The sequence below is a fragment of the Propithecus coquereli genome, unplaced genomic scaffold (assembly GCF_000956105.1).
Source record: "Propithecus coquereli isolate 6110/MARCELLA unplaced genomic scaffold, Pcoq_1.0 Scaffold104, whole genome shotgun sequence".
NCBI lineage: Eukaryota > Metazoa > Chordata > Mammalia > Primates > Indriidae > Propithecus > Propithecus coquereli.
In genome coordinates this window covers 5,194,290-5,214,950 of record NW_012134303.1, presented here as the reverse complement: position 1 = coordinate 5,214,950, position 20,661 = coordinate 5,194,290, and the positions used below count along the sequence as shown (strand labels likewise).

The following is a 20,661-nucleotide window of genomic DNA, read 5'->3' as shown; positions in this document are numbered from 1 at the left end:
CTTCATTTGGGATGGCTCTGACCAAAATGGTAGCCAAAGAATTTGTCTCTTGCTCTTTACCCCCTCTTGGGCCTAACTAGGCCAGCAAGAAGGTCAATACAGTCTCTGTTCTTCTTGATTCTCCTCTTAGAAGACAGATGCAAGGTGTCAGGCCACAGCCAGCCCTGAGTCAAAGCTACATGTATGGAACAAATGAAAGGCAGAACAGAAGATGGAATTAACAGAAGCAAAGAGCAGTGACATGGGGAGATTATGTACAACAGGGTCTGGGGAGGAGCAGGTCCCACACAGGGAGAACTCAGACTGCTGAAGAAGCAATCTAGGAAGCGGTCGAGGTGCAGAAGTGAAATCTTGTTTCCAACACAATTACTTCTGAATGGCAGCGATCCTTTTTTTAAAAAAAAAAATAATTCACAAACTACTTTTACCTTGCCTGAAAAAATTTAAAAAACAGACAATAGCTTGATGTAAGTTCCCTTCCCTTTCAGCCTGTTTAAAGAGACAGGGGCTGTACAGGCAAAGCCACAAATATGCAACTTGCTGGACCAAGAATTAGCTTCTAGAAGGTCTCAGGGACCACCACCTTCACCCTGTTCCATTTTACTTTAATAATAATTATCGTACTGAAGTCTCTGCTGGGTTAACTTAGTGACAAGCTAATAATTGGACAAAGATTTCCTTAAACTGGAATCAAAAAGTCCCCACTCTTGGCCAAGGGGCTCTGTGTACATGTTGGGGCATGTCTTCAACACTCAGCCAGGCAGTTGATAGCTCTGCCTTTGGCTTCGCTTTCTGCTTGTGCAGGGCTTGAGATCAGCCAGAGGGAATGCTCAGGGCCTAGTCAGGTCTTTCCTGAGCATGCGCACAACCCTGGGAAGGCACACAGCCCTATGCATGCATGTGGTCTTCTAGATTCCCAGGAATATGCCCAAGATTTTCAAAGCCCCAAGAAATCTCATTCCTCAGCTTTTCCTTTTTTAAGCTTTTTGGTTAGCTGGAGATGTTATCCACTGCCTCAGGCAGCTGAAAAGTTAATTGATTGCCTCCAACAGTTTTCAAAGAAAACGACCCTGGGGAAAAAAGGCTTTGTGCAGCTCTGAGTCAGGTCAAATAAATACAGTTTGCAAGTGGGGTCTTCCTGGGAACCGCTGGACAGATCAAATAATGACACTAGAAATGAGGCCTTAAAGAGCTCTAACCCCATTCTGTCTCCTCTGGGGGCTACCAGGCTACTGCTTTTCCCAGTGATTTTCAAGGCTACTGCAGAGGGAGCAAGGGATGGGAATAGAGTGATTTAAAACACCACAAAGCTCACCGTTCTTGCCAACATGCTCCCTGGATTGCTGCAAACCTTTAGTTAATTTCCAGAGTTCTGACAAAAGTTGATTCTGACCATTTCTGCACATTTTTTTCATTACTATTATGGAAAGATTTTTTCAGAGGTCCTTACTCTGCCATTTTTGCTGATGTCTTACTTTAACAATATGTTTTCCAGCAGTTGACTACATTTCTAACTGTTATTTTGGAAAATTACAAATAAATGAGAAAAATCCCTTTGAGAAACAATTTTTCTGATAGGGCTTAACAAAGACACTTGTACATCAGGGTTCCTAAATTCTATGGAGATTGTGCTAAAGAAATACCACAAACTCTATAAGTGAAATCAAAAAGCCATAGAATCTCAGGGCCAGAAGGGGCCTGAGATATAGGGTAACTTCCTTGTAGGTCACCCAATTCTAACAGCATGCCAGGACGCTGCTATTTCCAAAACAGCCTTCTCAGCAATACATACATATTTAACATACAGTCAGATCACATCTTCTAAAACATAGGAAAATGTCCACAGGGGGATAGGTATGGTAATGGCTGAATATTCATTTGTATTTCATTCCATAAACTTTACAGAGTACCTACTATGTATTAAGCATAGAGGATAAAACATTAGTGAAATACAGTTTCCATCTTCTAGAAGCTCTCTTTTACTTCTACTTTTTTTTTTTTTTTTTTTTTTTTTTTTTGGTGTCGCATGATCATAGCTCACTGCAACCTTGAACTCTTGGGCTAAAGGGATCCTCCTGCCTCACCTTCCCAAATAGCTGGGACTATAGATGTGTGTCACCATGCCCAGCTGATTTTTCTATTTTTTGTAGAGATAGGGTCTTGCCATGTTGCCCAGGCTGGTCTCAAACTCCTGGCCTCAAATGATGCTTTTGCTTTGGCCTCTGAAAGTGTTAGTATTATAGGTCTGAGTTACCATGCCCAGCCCTCCAAAAGCTTTTTAATCAAGTGGAGAGGATGAGTCTGGAAATAACTAAAAAGAAATGTAGTAAGTGGAAAAAATAGTAATGTAGAAGGCAGGGGGAGGAAAGGAAATAAATATAGTAATTAATTCCAATGGGGGGAGGGTGAATGGGCCTTCTACAACATAAAAATGTGGCATCAGAGCTGAGCCTTAATGGAAATAAGATATAAGTGGTAAGGGGGATGGGAGGAAATTCCTGGTTGAGGGAACACCAAAAGGACTTGGCAAGCAACTGAGAGTGGGGTGGGGCTGGGGAGAGTGAGAGAGAGAGAGTCAAAAATAACTTGCAGTTTTCAAGTGTGGGTGATGAAATAAATGGTGGCAGAAAAACATGGGGATGGGTAGGGAGATAAGCTTGGTCTAGCCAGAACCTGTTGGACTCATGGATTTGGTTGACAAAGTGAGTAGAGGTTTTAAAAAAAGTGAGAGGGAAGTCAACCTGCTTTTGAAGACAGGCATGGTAGATGTCAGGTTAATTAGCAAAGCCTAGGAAGGCAGGACATCCAGAAGACCAAAGCTCTGGCCCAGCCTACAATGTGCCTTCATCTCCTTCCTCCTGGGCTCACTTACCACCCTGTTTGTCCCCAGCCTCTGCTCACCTGGGCACAGCCCCTGCCCCGTCTTCATTTGTCTTCCTCCTTGTACCCTGTTCTTCTGACAACCAAGAACTTAGAAAGCAGAAGACTGGGCAACAATTCTTAGCATTTCAAGTCGATTTTCACATTCAAAACTGCAAGTTTTCTTGAATGTACTCAGCAAGTCACACCCTCGCAATGCTAATTTATCAAATAATGCAAAAGACATGAATGATTTCTCTATAGACCAGTATAAACTTTGACTCCCCAAGAGAACGGTATCATTTTCAGACTTAGATTAGAGAATCTTAACCAAAGGGTTATCATTCACGTAGAGAAGACTTACGGGATTCTGTTTAACTGACTAGTGTGGGTGGTGTTGGAGCACAGGAGGCTGCACCGATACATTTCAGGGCAAGTCAGCAAAGGAATAAAGGTCAAGTTGGCAAGGGACCATTGGTAAGTGATAAGGCCCTTTGGTTTTCAGCTACAATCGGGCCCCACAAATATGCAACATTTTTTACAGATAACTTGGCCTCACAAAATATAACATTTCTTAAAGATTTCAGTCAATTCATCCCACTGACATAATGGCAATCCCAATGGCAAATATAATGCAAAATTAGGCTATTTCTGTGTTTCCTTTAAAGTGATGCTTTTGAAAAATTTATTGCCTATTTAAGTGTGTTGTTGTTGTTGTTTTCACTTAGGGACAAATTACTGCCAACTGTCTGCTGACTGAAGTGCCTTTGGAAACATCCATGAGGAAAGGGGATTCCATGCACAAACTGGTCAGGAATGCACCTAACAGACAGCCCACTGCACCTTCAAATTGCTGCCTCTTTTTACTTCTAATAAGATAACTCGGCTCTTTTTGGAGAGAGGAATTTACAGAAGAACAAAAAAGAGACTAGCTTTGAGAGGATAGTCTAACTATCTGTGAGAAAAAAGGCACTGTTCAGAACATGCCACGTCTGTAAAGGCTATCATCTTTGTTGATAAGGCATACAGAGAGGGTAGCACGCTGGACGTATAGACAGAGAAAAATATTTGGTTGGCTATATAATTCAAGGCTTGGGGTACTTTTTCCACAAACTAAGAGGAGAATCACCTTGATTCTTCATCGATAGGTTTTTTTTTTGTTCTTAAGAATCGACCTGCTAGTCAGTTGTCCCTGAATAATTGAAGGAAAGCATGATTGTGTTCCCAAGCAGGACAGTTTCACATCTGTGCCACTGCCAACTCATGCAGTAGGTCAAAAGTAAGACTCCGTGGTATTGTGTCTTTGATTTTGGACAGTAAAACCAAACTAAAAAGCAGCAATACTCAAATATTGAGCTCATGGTTCATGTAGGAATCAAGACACCATTACAATATTTAGTCAAAATGACTAGTCTGTCAACTGATTTTTTTTTCATCACTTTACAATTTATTAAGCAAACAAGGAATGAAGTATCTCTCATCCATCCATCTAACGTGATCTTTTTATACACACACTAGTAAGTCCCATTTGGAACAGCCGAAAATCTTAGTAAAACCTTTAAAGATGAGCTTATGAACTCAGTTTAAATTTCACCAGTTAAATTAGGCCAAATAAAAGGAACTCAAATAAGTAGTTGCCCAGTCAGAGCCCATTATCTATAAGTCATCAGTCCCCCCAACCTTAAAACTTTTCTTTGACTCAATTATTGGAAACCTACATATAACAAAGTGAAAAGATTAATGTCCATTCTTCAACCTCTCAATCCCAGGTTTTCAAAGAAAAACCCATGTACGGACTGCTTCTAAAATCAGACAGGAAAATTAAAGCCTGCATATTTGTGAATCAAATTTGTTCCACTACAAAACCAGGTTGCATACAATTACATCAATTGGTTCTGTATACACTCTAGAACTGACCAGGACAAAGTTTAGCATAAACCTGTAAGAAATAGGTTCCTAACTACAGAAGTTTCAAAGTTCAAAAGGGTATGAAAAAGACTAATTTAAATTTGAGACTCACCCCCCCTTATTTTTCCAAGAAATAGACTTTCTGTAAAAATATATACCATTTTTACAAATACATTTACAAGTTGATTTTGTCTTAAAAACTGAGGATATTCCATATTTGTAACTAATTATTAATTCCATATTTGTAACTAATTATTAAGCCTAAGTCAAGTATTCTTGGCCAGTACTAGGCTAATAAACTAAGAATCATTCAAACCAAGCCAACATAGAACAGGTATAAAAGTCCTGAACATTCACCCAAGTCCATGAATGAATTTGTGGGCATATTTAATGAATTCTATGACTAGCCCAGCTACTGGCCACTCTCCTATTCTCAACAAGGAAGTAAGTCTTTCCACCGCATCTTCACTAAATCTAAAGGTCCTCCCCCGTGGCCTCCCAAAGTTTGCTTGTTGCTGAAACCGAACTTTTTCTTCTTTCAGAAAGTGACTCTTCAATCAAGGGGGGCCACTTTTCCCATTTATTTATTCTTGTTAGCCATGATCCTCTTGCCACTTGCTTTTCTGGCTAGGTTGCTAGAGTGGAACTCTTGGAGGTCACAGCCTGGGTAGCTTTAAGTTCAACTTCGTAAATACTTTTGATTTGACAGATGTACGTGGTTCTGGCGGCTGTTGTCAGTTAGAAATCAAAAACTGCACTTACAAGGCTCTTCTTATTAGATATGCCAAAGCGGCTCCTACTCCAGCAAAAAGTAAAAAAACCAGCAGCACATTTCCGATGTTGCCTTCTAGATCCTCTGCGTGGAAGAACTCTACGAACCCATCCCAGCCTCTTTGTTTCACCAGCCAGTCTCGGTTTGTCCTTACAATAATGCCCGCGATACTTTCTGCTAATAGTTCGATGCAGCTTTCTTGGTTTATGCTCTTCAAGTGTTTGGCCACAAAAGCACCAAAAGAAATTAGAGTCACAATCCTGCACCAGTTTGTTTCGTTGTCACTGAAAACACGGACCATAACTGAAGACAAAGATTTCACATCATCTTCGTTTTTCACGTCCAGTTTCCGAAGCAGGCCTCGGAAGGCCGTCTCGCGTCTGCGCTGAATACCGCTCCCGACCCGTCGCAAGGTCTCCAGCGCCCTCCTGCTGGTGGCCCCAGGCCTGCCCATTGGCTTTGCATCCTTGGCGCCGGCTGCCTGCTCCCAAAAGTACCGAGAGATAATCTCCAGCGACTGCCAGTACAACTCGTCGTCCTCCTCCTCTGCTGGGGGTGGCGGCGAGGGTAGTGACCCATCCGTGCTGGGGCCATAACTGGCCTCCCCGACCGACTCCAGCAAGGGCGGGCCAGCCGCCGGCATCCCGGGAGGCTCCGGCTCACACCCGCTCACCTCATCTTCGGGCGCCAGGATGGCGTCGGCGGCTGAGGCTTCCATCCCCTCCGGCGGCAACGTGGGGCGGCTGGGCGGGAAGAGCAGCAGCCTCGCAGGGGTGGCGGTGACGTCGGGGACCGTGGCACCAATGGGTGCCGGCCGCGCGACCCTCCAGGCGTCTGGCGTGAGGGAGGCCGGGGGGCTCCCCCTGGGGCTTCCGCCAGTCACTGCGCCGGCTTCCCCTCCCCCTACATCTGGGCGGGCTGTGGCCTCCTTCTCGGTAGCCAAAAGCTGCCCTCCCGGGGGGGTGGCGCCGCCGCTGCCGGCCCCCAACCTGGCCCTCCCACCGTCGAAGCTGGGTGTCATTACCGTGTTTCCTTTGAGGCCAGACATAGCAAGTCGCCCACACCTGGGTGAGAGAGGAACGGGTGCGGCCACGACCCCTTACTTGACGGAAGCGGAAGTGACGGTGCCAACTGATTTTTCTTGAATATCCAGCATGGTGAGGAGTAGGAGGAAAAGGAAGTGGAGGAAACACCTCCACCCCTCCTGGAAACAGCTCTAGTCTAGGAACCCCAAAATTTGAGTTCTAGTCCCACCCTACCACTTAACTTGCTGTGTGACCTTGGAGAACCTACTGTGCTTCTCTGGTCCTCAGACTCTCCATCTATAAAATGAGCAGTGTGTTTTTCAAGTAGCAGATCATAATTCATCAGTGAGCTGTAAAACCTATATAGTGGGTTGCAATTAGTTTTTAAAAAATGAAATTGAATAGAACAGAAAATATTAGAATATATTGCACATAATAAGGATAGTATTGCTTCAGGAAACCTGTTTGTGTATAGAAAAACAAGGTTGCGATGTAAAATGTATTTCTCATTGTGTCGTTGTGATCAAAAAAGTTACAAAGCCACTGGTATAGACCTACACTGTCCAATACAGTAGCCACTAGCCACATGCAGCTATTTAATTCAAAGTAAAGACAATTAAAAATTCAGTTCCTCAGTTGCACTAGCCACGTCGCAAGCACTCAATAGCAACACGGGGTTAACGGCTACTGTATTGGACAGCAGAGATAGAGAACAGTTTCCTCATCTCAGAAAGTTCGATAGAACAGTTCTACTCCAAGGGCTTTCCTATGGTTCTGTAGCAGGTGGCGGCGGGAAGAGTTGTTAGGAGAGAAGTACTGTAAACCTTAGAAAGAGATGATGGGTCCACTTGTCTCTCTCTTAATAGAGTCTGTATGTGAATTTCTAAATAAATGAACCAACAATTATTTATTAAGTTCCGAACTTGGTTCTGTTAGGAATAAAGAAGAAGCATCCTCATTTACACTCATTAAATGTTAACTGAACCAGCTAAGGCATCATAAAATCATAATCTAATTAAACATATGAGTCTTATGTGAAAGAAAGAGCTAATAAAAAAAGGCAACGTATGGGCAAGTGTTGATAACAACTAAGTGCTGTCGAAATTCAGAAAAGGAGGAAATCAAGGAGCATCGGACTCATCAGGAAAGATTTCAAGGAGGAAGTGGGATTTGAACTAATCCTTAAATTATTGCTTAGATTTGGATAAGTAGAGGTAAGAGGGGAGAATATTCCAGATGAGGGGAAGACCATACTTATGTATACATTGGAGAGGGGGGTAGGTTCTGGGGCATATTGAGAAATGAGATCAGAGGGGTGGCATGGTACTATATTGTGGAAGGTGTAAAGCCAGCCAGTAGAGCGCAACTCTCAGTAAAGCTAGTGGCAGTTTTCAAAGCACTTTCATATGATCATGGAGACAGCCCCCTGAGAGAGGCAGGACAGGGACCAGTACCTCCACTTGAGAGTTGAGGAAACTGAGTTGAGTCTCAGAGAGGTGATACGTCTTGCCCATGGTCATACAGCTAGCGAGCAGTATAACCAGAATTCAAATGCAGTTAATCTTACACTCTATCCAGTATTCTTCCCACTGCATGTTGCTGTTACAATAAAAGCTGGATTCAAGGCACAGGAGACAAAGAGACCAATGAGAAAGCTGTTGTAATAATCCAGGCATAAAGTGTTGAAGGCCTGGCCTAAAGTGGCAAGAAACCAGATGCTCTGGTTATATAACATACTATAAAACAAACCGACAATGCAGTACCCACTGTTTATGGGGGAGAATAAGAGTAGAGAGTCTGAGGTTAGAACACTATGGTTATGTTTAACTGGAAGTGATCTAAACTACCCCCAAAGGAATAAATATTAACAATATAATTCATATACTGTGTCTGGATTTTTCCAGACAGTTAAAGGCAATGTATTGGACACGGTTCCTAAGCAAGCAACACTTTATATGTCTATGCATTCTTATGAGGCATTTCTGTCTTGGTAGTGTTTCTTTTTTCCCCTGTCATTTTCAATTTCCATTTCTCAGAACTAATTGGTCATATGATCTGTTACCACATCTAGATTTCCAGTGAGAAAAGACTGGTGCAAAAAGGTCAAAGAGCTAAAGGCCTTCGGGTTTTTCCATACTATTTAGCAAAACTATAAGCTTAGCAATTAATTAGTTAATAATGATTTACTAAGAAGATACTAAGATATGCCATTACCAGAATAATTTTAAGGGATCTCTCTGCCGGTGTCACTAAACTGCTCAAAAATTTCCATGAGCTTCCAAGGCTGGTCCACCTGATAGGAATCAAATACAAACTCATCAATTTGGCATTTAACTTGGCCCTTTCCAATAGGGCCACTTCCTATGTTTCCAGCTGTTTACCACTGCTCATTTCCCCTTCATGATATCTATCTATTCTTTTCATCCAAAATAAGCCACACGATACATTGGAGATGCTTATCTTTGCTCCTTCACATCCTACTTGCCCTTAAGTCCTCCCATAAATACTACTTTTTTAATGAATCCTTTTTCAATTTTCCCAACAAAACGTACTTGCTCCTTCTTCTAAACCTCCATAGTCCTTTATACTTACATCTCCTTTATGGCGCTGAGCACTTTGTGTTTAGGTTATTGTTATTTGCAGACACAGTATGTCTGCTATTGAAATGAACTCCTTAAGGTCTCAGTCCACGTAGCGTTCATCTCTGTATCTCCTACAGTTCTGGTCACAGTGCCTTGCAATAAGGCATCCTCTTGGGTGGAATGTTTATTGGATGGATGGGTACAGTGCAAAAAGTCTAAAAGCTGGTTTATATGTCCACCCAAATGTCAATTTAACAATCCTTTACTGAGTGCCTACCATGTGACCAGCACTGTGCTAGGCCCTGGGGATAGCAACATATCTTAGTAATTTTGCTTCTAATGGGAAGAAAGAGGGATGGAAGAGTTCATTTTGATACAGTGTGTCTGCACAGGGGGATAAGGGAGCACAGAAGGGGCTCATCTGAGCCAATCTGGGGCACAGAGGAGGCTGTGGATAGAAAGGTGATGGCAGCATTCAGTCTTAAAGAATGAGTGAGAGTTAAGGGAATCAGGCAGGGAAAGGACATTCCAGGCAGGGGAAGCTTGTAACAAAATGTGAAGGGCTAAGAGACTGGAATAGCGATGCTGTGTGGATCCTGGCAAGGGTTGATGTTGGGGAGGCAGGCAGGGCCAGGGGATGCTGGCTTTGGCAGCCTTGGTAAGGATTCTGGACTTAACGCAGGCTTCAATGGCCCCTGAAAGTTTTCGAATACAACCAGAACTAAGTGTAGGCAGTCTGCAATTTGCAGAACAGAACTGGTGCGCCAAGTAATTGCTTGTAAAGCAAATCCCAGTTTTTTGGACATTCATTATCAAATTAAATTCTGTTTAAAAAACAAAGACTGGAAGTAACTATCTTTGTTGAGGAAGAGGTCTTGTGGCATGCTAAGTGTTACACCACCACGGGAAAAATATGGAGTCTTTCCAGGAAGAGGACTCTTCATTTAGAACACTTGCCCAGTTTATTCCTTGGTTTAAAACCACCTCACCCTCTTCTCAGACCACAGAAATTTTCCCCATACCCTTTCAACATCACACTTCATTAGTGAATGTTGCCAGCAGACATACGATGTTTAAAAATTTTTTACCTTTGAAGTCATGTAAAACTGTACTGTCAGAGTTAAGTTTTTGGATTACATAAAATTACACGAGTACCTTCACTTTCAAAACAACAGATTTATTCCAAGTTAATCCTCAGGCAAATTTCTGTAATGTGAACTTGATTTTCTGATGTTATTTTATGATTATTTGAGCCATGTTGCCCAAGAAAAGACAATTTGACCCCATCCAAAAAAGATACAGCTTGCAATTAAATGGCTCCTCATCCCTGATGTGCACCCTATGTACCAGACACCAAGAAAATAAATATCTCCTCACAAGCATGAAAGACCCAGCCCGCTGACAGAAGCAAAAAGACTCTCTAAAGTATGACAGGCAGGGAATCTTGACCTGCTAAACAAAACATAGACCCATTTTCATCTCCAACTGTGACTTCATAAAGTGGGTTTCCTTATAAGATGCTCGGCCATCGGTTTCTTCACTAAGACTTTTCTAAATTAAAATGTTTTTTATTGCACCTACCCTAGCGATTCCACTCCTAGGTTTACATCCAAGTAAACGAGTGCTTATGTCCATGGAAATATATGGTCAAAAATGTCCATAGCAGCCTTATTCATGATTTCTAAAACCTAGAAACAACCCAAATGTCCATCAACAGGGGAATGAATAAAAAAATGTCTGGTGTATCATACTTGGCAATGCTACACAGCAATGGAAAACAACTGAATCTCACAGACATTATGGTAAACAAAGGAGGCCGGACATAAAATAGCACATACAGTATGATTCTATTTATACAAAGTTTGAAACCAGGCAAAACGAATCCATGATGATAGTGGTCAGAATAGTTGTTACCCTTGGGGGGGGGTGTTGCCTGGAAGGAGGCAAGAGAGAACCTTCCAAGGGGCTAGAAATGTCTGTATCTCTGATATGGGTAGAGTTTACACATACATAAAATTTCATTGAACTGTACACTTAAGATTTGTGGACTTTACTGTCTGTAAGTATACCTTAATTAATGAAAAAAGAAAATGGTAAGTCTCCATATTAGATTTATTTTTGGTATAGACTGGCAATATAGATCAAAATTATGCTAACTACAAAATGTTCCTTTGTTATCAGGAGTAGAGACATAGTTCTGAATTTGTTTCACCCCTCTGTACACACACACATATCAAATCTAAGTGCAAGCAGTTAGGGCCCTCAGATATTATCTATAAAGCTAATTTATTAGATTTTTCCACTTATAGTATTCCAAAATGCTATCTATATTTACAGACTCACTTTGACTACAAATTCACAGGCTTATTAATTGTTCTTTTCTACTATAGTATTAACTGGTCTTCATCAGAGAAATATCTTGAATTTGTTAAAAATGTTTTTTAATTGGGAGGTCATTAGGCTGAGACAGCTCCAGTGCCTTTGGTTCCTACTTAAGTAAACCAATAACCAACTCACTGTAAACAGTAAAATTCAACTTAAATTTAACCAATCAGAAACCACCAATTAACCTCTAACTAGAGACTTTATCAATCAGAAACCGCCAATTAACCTCTAACTAGGGACTTTCCACTTTAACCAATCAAATATTTCCTTTGTTTTACTTCTGCAAGCGCCTTGTAAGTTTTCCTGTTACATCCCCACTGTGGAGCCATACCACTGTGGTTTGGTGCTGCCCTATTCATGAATTGCTGTCTGCTCAAATAAACTCTTTAAAATTTTAATGTGCCTAAGTTTATCTTTTAACAAATTATTTCCCCAAATCTTTTTGAAAGAAAGCATAGTAGACTGAATAGAATTCTGGCCTGTTAATTAATTAGGAGGATTGGCTTCTATTTCTGCTCTGCCTTGTACTTCCAAGTCACTTTTGGACAGTCTTTTAAGGTAAGATTTCCTTTCCTCATCCATAAAATAGAGATAATTCCTCATGGGGCTGTAGCGAGGATCAAATAAGAAAATGGATATGAAAGTGCATTATAAACTTTAGAGAAATGTTAATATGCCCAAAACTGAGTGTTTAATAAGAGCTTGTGCCTGGATGTAGCCAATAAAAGATGATGTACTTAAATTTCAAAGCTTGTACTCAAGTTTCACATATCTTACATTTCACCAGAGAGTCAGGATCAGCAAGTATATTCAGATTCTAACATCTCTGAGAAGTCGAAACAATTCCATTATAAGAAGTACCAAAAATAGACATGTTAAGAGAAATATAATTATTAATAATTTCTTGCTTTTCCCAAATATGACTCTTAGATGCATCTCTAGCCATGTAATATCCATTACATTTAGTTCACAAATCTCGAACTTTGAAGTGCATCTCCAACACTCATGTGGTACATATATTGCCACAGTCCTCCTCCATTCTGAATTTCACAATAACTTCCCCTGAAGACAGCTCCCATTTCTACCCTCTGCCGTCAATCATGACCCCCATAACAAAATTTAAAAATACTCCTCACTCTGAACTACTTCTCAGTACCCTAAATACTCCTTGCAGAGCCCCAAATGGATAGTGCCTTTTCTTGTGTCACCTTTTGAAGTTTGCTTCTGTGATGAGAAGTGATATAGGCCAGAACTGCCTTAAAATGCTTCCTGTCACCAACTATTCTTTCCATCAGCCCCAGCAGGGAACCCCCAAGTGGAGAGCCCTGCAGTGTGCCAGGAGCTTGAAAGAAGGAAAAATTAGGGTGATCTGGTTTCAAGGGCCCCGGTAGTTCGTGTTCCTATAGATTTAGTTTTTAGTCCCACAACTAAGCTCTCTAAGCAAGAGCAAGCCTGCAAATAAACAAACAAAATGGACTAGAGAAGGTAAATCCTGGACCTCTCAGGATCCTTCAAAAGTATTCCTTTCGAGTGGCATCAAGTCCAATCAAGAAGGCTTCGTTGAGCCTACACTGAGCTGGATGGGGGGGGGGGTATTTTACAAAAGTAGGTTGACAGCAGCAAGAAGGACCAAATGACAAGGAAAGAGACAGAAAATCATAAAAACCTATTATGGATTCACACACACACACACACACACACACACACACACACACACACAGACTAAATGTTCTAAGGCCATTTAGTACAGGGGCAAACATAAAAAATATTTCAGTAGGCCTTAGAATTATATAAGTATTATAGGATACTGTATTATAGGATAATATAACAACTGACAGTCGTAATAATGACTCTCACTTGAAAAAATCAGTTATGTTCCAAATACTCTATTTAAGAAGTCAGGGGAGTAGAATATTTTTCAGAGAAATCCAGGGATGGTTAAAATGTTAAAAGCTCACAGTGCTTAAATTGGACAAATCATGAATAATTTGGAAAAACTGGTTATTAAAAATGCTCTTTTTCCCAGAAAGAGTCAGGCAACTGTGGTTTTACTCTACTTAGTAAGATGAGACAAGTGTTGGGTTGTGTAGTAAAGACAAGTATCATAGGAGGCCAGGAAAAGGAGATGAACATTGGTTAAGGATAGTCAGAGAAGGCTGCATAGAGGAAGCAGAGCTCAGGGTTGGGTTTAATTTGAGTTTCTCGATCCAAAGCCTTGTGCTGCTTTTTTTGATTGCCACCCTTAGGCATTTCTGCCAGGGCCTCAGGCTCAGAGTCACCGTAGAAGACTAGTCCTTAGGGAACTTTCATGATAGTGAAGAGAGAAAGATGGGAAGCAGACCCTGGTCCCACTCTATTGTAGTATAAAGGAGGCAGCTAAAGCTACGATGCCTGAATAAGCAGAGCCTCTGACATGAGCAGCAATTTTGCCAAGTAGTAAAGACTTTGTGGGACCAATGAAAGGTACCCCATTCATAGTTCTGTACCCTGACATTATTGGAAAATCAAGGTTTAACACAGAATTTTTACTTGGTAGTCAACTTGTATTTAATATATAGCAGTATACCAATGAGAAACTATAATATAAAACATTGCTGGAAGAAATTAAAAGAAGACAAAAACAAATGAAAAGACATCCCTGCTCATGGATTGGAAGACTTCATATTGTTAAGATGTCAATATTACCCAAAGCGACAGACAGATTCAATGCAATCCTTATCAAAATCCCAATGACATTTTTGCAGAAATAGAAAAATTCATCCTAAAAAAGCCAGGAAAAACAAAACTTAAACACTGCATATGAGCTCTCACTCATATGTGGAAGCTAAAAAGAGTTGACCTCATAGAAGTAAAAAGTAGAACAGAGGATACTAGAGGCTGGGAAAGGTAGGGGGAAGGAAGGGATAGGGAGAGATTTGTTAAAGGATACAAAATTATACCTAGATAGGAAGAATAAGTTTTATACCACTGTAGGATGACTATAGTTGTTAATAGCAATAATATATTATATAGTTTCAAATAGCTAGAAGGAGGATACTGAATGTTCCCAACACAAAGAAATGATAAATGTTTGAGATGGTGGATATGCTAATTACGCTAATCTGATCACTACACATTATATGTATCAAAACATCACTATGTACCCCATAAATATGTACAATGATAATGTGTCAATTTAAAATAAAATTAAATTAAAATTAAAAAAAGAAAAATTTATCCTAAAATTCACACGGAATCTCAAGGAACCCGGAATAGCTAAAACAATTTTGAAAAAAAAGAACAAAGTTGGAGTACTCAAACTTCCTGATTTCAAAACATATTACAGGCTGGGCGTGGTGGCTCACGCCTGTAATCCTCACACTCTGGGAGGCCAAGGCAGGAGGATCGCTCGAGGTCAGGAGTTTGAGGCCAGCCTGAGCAAGAGCAAGACCCCGTCTCTACTAAAAATAGAAAGAAATTAGTTGGACAACTAAAAATATATAGAAAAAATTAGCCAGGCATGGTGGCACATGCCTGTACTCCCAGCTACTCGGGAGGCTGAGGCAGAAGGATCGCTTGAGCCCAGGAGTTTGAGGTTGCTGTGAGCTAGGCTGATGCCATGGCACTCTAGCCCAGGCAACGGAGTGAGACTCTGTCTCAAAAAAAAAAAAAAAAAATATTACAAAGCTACAGTAACAAAATAGTATGGTATGGCATAAAGGCATACAAGTAGATCAAAGAAATATAATAGAGAGCCCAGATATAAACCCTAACATATATGGTCAAATGCCAAGACCACTCAATGGGGAAAGAATAGTCTCTTCAACAAATGGTGCTAGAAACACTGGATATCCACATGCAAAAGTATTAAGTTGGAATATTACTATACACTTTATTCAAAAATTAACTCAAACATAAGACCTAAAACTATAAAATACCTAGAAGACATATGGGAAAAGTTTCATGACATTGGATTTGGCAACGATTTCTTGGATATGACACCAAAAGCATAGACAATAAGGGCAAATATAGACAAATGGAACTACTTGAAACTTAAGAACTTTTGTGTATCAAATGACACAACCAACATAGTAAAAAGGCAACCTATAGAATGGGAGAAAATACTTGTACAACATATATCTGATAAGGGGTTAATATTCAGAATATATAAAGAACTCCTATAACTCACCAACCAAAAAAATCAAATAACCTGATTTAAAAATGGGCAAAGAATTGAATAGACAGTTGTCCAAAGATGAAATACAAATGGCCAACAAGCATATGAAAAGATGCTCAACATCATTCATCTTCAGAGAAATGCAAATCAAAACCACAATCAGATATCAACTCATACCCATTAGGATGGTCACAGAAAATAACAAGTGTTGGCAAGGATGTGCAGAAATTGGAACCCCTGTGCACTGTTGGTGGGATTGTAAAATGCTGCAAGTGCTATGGAAAACAATATGGAGGTGCCTCAAAAAATTAAAAATAAAACTACGATATGACCCAGCAATCCCATGTCTGGGTATATATCCAAAAGTATTGAAAGCAGGGTCTCAAAGAGATATTTTCACACTCATATTCATAGCAGTACTATTCTCAATAGCCAAAAGGTAGAAGCAACCCAAATGTCCATTGATGGATGAATGGATGAAGAAAATGTGATATATATCAGTCACAAAAAGACAAGTACCATGTGATTCCACATATATGAGGTATCCAAACCAGTCAAATTCATAAAAACAGAAAATAGAATGATGGTTGCCAGGGACTGGGGGAAGAAGAAAAGGAAAGTTGTGGTTTAATGGGTACAGAATTTCAGATTTGCAAGACAAAAACGTTCTGAAGATCTGTTTCACCACGATGTGAGTACTTAACGCTACTTAACTGCACACTTAAAAATGTTTAAGATGGTAAATTTTGTTTTGTGGTATTTCTACCACAATTAAAAGATAGATAAAAATAAATAAGTATACCAATGGGGGTAAGGGTCAGAGTGATTTTACTCATTCTTAACTATATTTTTACTGGAAGAAAGGCTATAACAAATACAATATCCATATTTTCTTTAGTAACCATTTATATATTCTCATTCTAAGAAAAGATAGAGTAGATGCACTTTTCTCTATTCTTCCCACTAAGTACAGTGAAAAACACTGGGCATTATAAATACATAAATATACACATATCTCATACATCTCTGACAGGTAGAGAAAAGAAGGCGATCTCATGGCTAGGAATCACAAGATCCAAGTCACAACATGGCAATGAGTTCCCTGGGTTTGGTTTTTGAGTAACGTATCCTGAACCTAGTGATGGAGAAGCCAGAAACCCAGCAGTGTCAATGGGTACAGACAAAAACTAAGTCCCTCAAAAAACTAGCTATCTCTAACCAGGAACAGGAAAGGAACAGGAAAGGGGTAGCCAAGAAAGAAAAAGAACACTTTTTGACAATGATTGCCCTACCCCAGCCAAACACCACAGAAAAAAAATGCAATCCAATCCCAACTCCCATGAGCAAAGATCAAGTAGGGAGCCTAGACTTTGACTTTCATTAGGCTTTAAATAGTTACATATCCCCTTCCCCTTCTCCCTGAGGTGGTTTCAGAAAAGGCTGAATGAGGATCTGGGACATTCATCCTTGCCAGGCAGCAGTGAGTCCCCCAGGATGTTACTATAGTCGAGGCCTCTCTCTCCAAGCCAGGGTGGTGTCAGTGGAGGCCTAGTGAGGATCCTGAAATTCCACCCCTGCCCAGTAATAATGGCATCCCTACCCCTACCCTGGGTATCAACAGACGATGAGTGGGAAACCTTGACTCCCACGCCCTCCTGGCAGTAATAAAGCCATGCTACCATTCCCCCATCAGAGTGGTATCAGCGTAGGCCTGCTAAAACAGAAGACTGAAATAAGATTCAGAGTCTCATAACATAAAATGTCCAGGATTCAAAAGAAAATCACTCATGATACAAAGAACCAGGAACATCTCAACTTGACTGAGAAACGACATTCAACAAACACCAACACTGAGATGACAAAAATATTGGAATTATTCAACAAGGAGTTTAAATCAGCCATTTTAAAAATGCTCTAAGAAATTACAAACATACTAGATATGAATTATTTTAAAAAACAAGAAGTCTCAGCAAAGAAATAAAAGACATAAAGGAGAAGAAAATGGAAACTTCAGAAACAGAAATATATAATAACCAAAATGAAAAACTCACTGGAAGGGCTGAACGTCAAAAAGAAGAGATTGAGGAAAGAATCCGTGAAATTGATGATAGAATAATGGAAATGACCAAATCTGAACAACGAATAGAAAATAAACTGAAAAAAAAGTGAAAAGAGCTTCAGGGGCATATGAGAACTTAACAATACATTAAATACGCATGCCATCAGAGTTCTGGAGAGAGAGGAGAAATAGCGTAGGGCTAAAGAAGTACTTTTTTTAAAAGGCCAGCTCATGCCTATAATCTCAGCACTTTGGGAGGCCAAGGAAGGAGGATCACTTGAGCCCAGGAGTTCAAGACCAGCCTAAACAACACAGTGAAACCCCATCTCTACAAAATAAAATAAAATAAAATAGCCAGGTATGGTGGCACATGCCTCTAGTCCTAGCTACACAAGAGGCTGAGGCAGGAGGATAGCTTAAGCCCAGGAGTTCAAGCCTGCAGTGAGCTATGATTGTGCTACTGCACTCCAGCCTGGGTGACAGAGCAAGACCCTCAGAAATAAAAATAATAATGGGTGAAAACTGCAAAAAGAATAGAAATGTTTACAGTAAAAATATGATCATCGAATTTTTTAAAAACTTTAGAGTAAATTATTGAGCTACTATAAACTAATAAACTTATAAAACTCTTATGATATAAAACCAGGCAGAAATAAAAATAATAATGGGTGAAAACTGCAAAATTTAAAAAAAATTAATTAATTTTTAAATTGGCAAATAAAAACTATATATATTTATGGTATACAACATGATATTTTGATATATGTATACATTGTGCAATGGCTAAATCAACCTAATTAACATGAAAATCTTCCAAATTTGGCAAAAAACGTAAACCTACAGATTCAAGAAGCTGAGCAAACCCAATAGGATAAATGCAAAGAAATCCATATGAAGACCGATCATAATCAAATTCTCAAAAACTAAAGAAAAAGAAAAATCTTGAAAGCAGTGAGAAAGAAGTAATACCATACTTATAGAAGAAAAACAATTCGAATGAGAGAAGATTTCTTAACAAGAACTATGGAATCCAAAGGGAAGTGGCATATTTTTAAAGTTCTGAGAGCAAAGAACTACCAACCCAAATTTCTGTATCCAGCAAAAATATCCTTTAGGGGGAAATCAAGACATTCTCAAGTAAAGAAAAACTAATAATTTGCTGCCAGCAGACACACCTAAAGAAATGGATGGCTAAACGAAGTTTGTGAAATGGAAAGAAAAGATAAAAGAAGGAATCTTTGGATATCAGGAAGGAAGAAAGAATAACAGAAAGAGTAAAAAATATTGGCAAATATAATACACTTTGCTTCTTTTTCATTGTTATCTAAATTATAATATGTTTGATAGCTAAAGCAAAAAAATCATAACCTTGTCTGATGTGATTCTGAAAATATGTAGGAGAAATGTTTAAGAAAATCATATTATAAATGGGGGAGGGTAAAGAGACTTAAAGGGAGGTAAAGTCTCATAGCAGAGTATTTATCTGACTATAATGGAATCAAACTAGTACTCAATAACAAAAAAGTTAAGTTTACAAACATTTGGAAATTAAACAACATACTTCTAAATAATCCATCCATTGGTCAAAGAGGAAGTCTCAAGGGAAGTTAAAAAAATACATTGAACTGAATGAAAATGAAAATGAAAATACAGCATATAGAAATATGTGACATAGGAGCAAGATGGCAGAATAGGAAGTCCCAGCTCTTGTTCCTCCCCAGAAACACCAATTTAACAATGATATATTGAGCAAAATACCTTTATGAGAATTCCAGAATTCAGTTAAAGAGTTCCAGCACCCCACGTGAGCATAAAATTGAGAACTGCCACTCTGAAACAAGTAAGAAGAGCAATCTCACTTTACCTGTGTCAGCCCCTCCACTAAGCCAGCAATAGCCCACTACCAGGAGATAACACCCCAGCCTGCAATTTCAGAGGGGAAAACAAAGAATGTAGAATGCCTTCAATGTTCTGGCTTTTTGGAAGGCTGCCTGAGGAACTGGTTTCTATCTTACTCCACTCAAAGCACTGACAGAACCAGCATATTTTGGCTGCCTGAGGGTTACTGAGAACAAAGGAAAGTGGTGGGTGGCTTGCTGTGGCCAGTACAGCTCAGCACTGTTAGGAGAAGATGCACAACTTGAAGCTTCTTCCTTGGGAGGTAGGGAGACAAGTGCAGTGTACATTGGCATTCCAGCTTTTCACAGGGCTGCCTGAGGTACTCGTATATATCTTGGCTGACTTGGGATGCTGATGGGAAACTAGCACACACTGGGTGACCGGTGGCCACTGAGAACAAAAGATAGAGTGAGGCAGTTTGCTACTACAGAACCAGAGAACATGTAGTGTTATAGATACCAGGGGGAGCAAGTGATTATAAGCTCCTGAAAAAAAAAATGGTAAGTCTCCATTTGAGAAATCACCTACACAGGCCCAGAGAAGTCACATATTCCAAAAAGGTTTCAGAGGCCCCCAAAATCTCTAGATGGGCTGACTGGTGACAGTCTTCCCCTGTACAAAGCCAGTCCATTAATGACTGGAAGAGGTGGCTGGTGTTTACAATATGCAGATCCCAACATAAACTTAAGAGACACATGAAGAAAGAGGGAAACATGACCCAGACAAAGTAATAAAATAAATCTCCAGAAACCAATCCTAAAGAAACAGAGGGATTTCAATTATCTCACAAAGAATTCAAAATAACCATCAAAAAGATGCTTTATGAGCTCAAAAAACGATGAATGAACAAAATGAGAATATCAACAAAGACCTAGAAAACATAAAAAAAAAAAAAAACCAGAAAATTTAGAGCTGAAGAATACAATAGCTTCACTGAAAAATTCACTAGAGGGAATCAACAGCAAACTTGATTGAGCAAAAGGAAGAATTAGTGCACTCAAAGACAGGTCATTTGA

The 20,661-nt window shown here is 39.9% G+C and overlaps 1 protein-coding gene and 1 pseudogene across 2 annotated transcripts in view; both read right to left on the bottom strand.

The window, feature by feature from the left end:
- ATG4A (autophagy related 4A, cysteine peptidase) overlaps positions 1–20,661 on the bottom strand; it is a 55,226-nt gene that overhangs the window by 21,943 nt on the left and 12,622 nt on the right. The gene's annotated exons all lie outside the window — the stretch shown is intronic.
- LOC105810454 lies at positions 5,526–6,587 on the bottom strand (annotated as a pseudogene).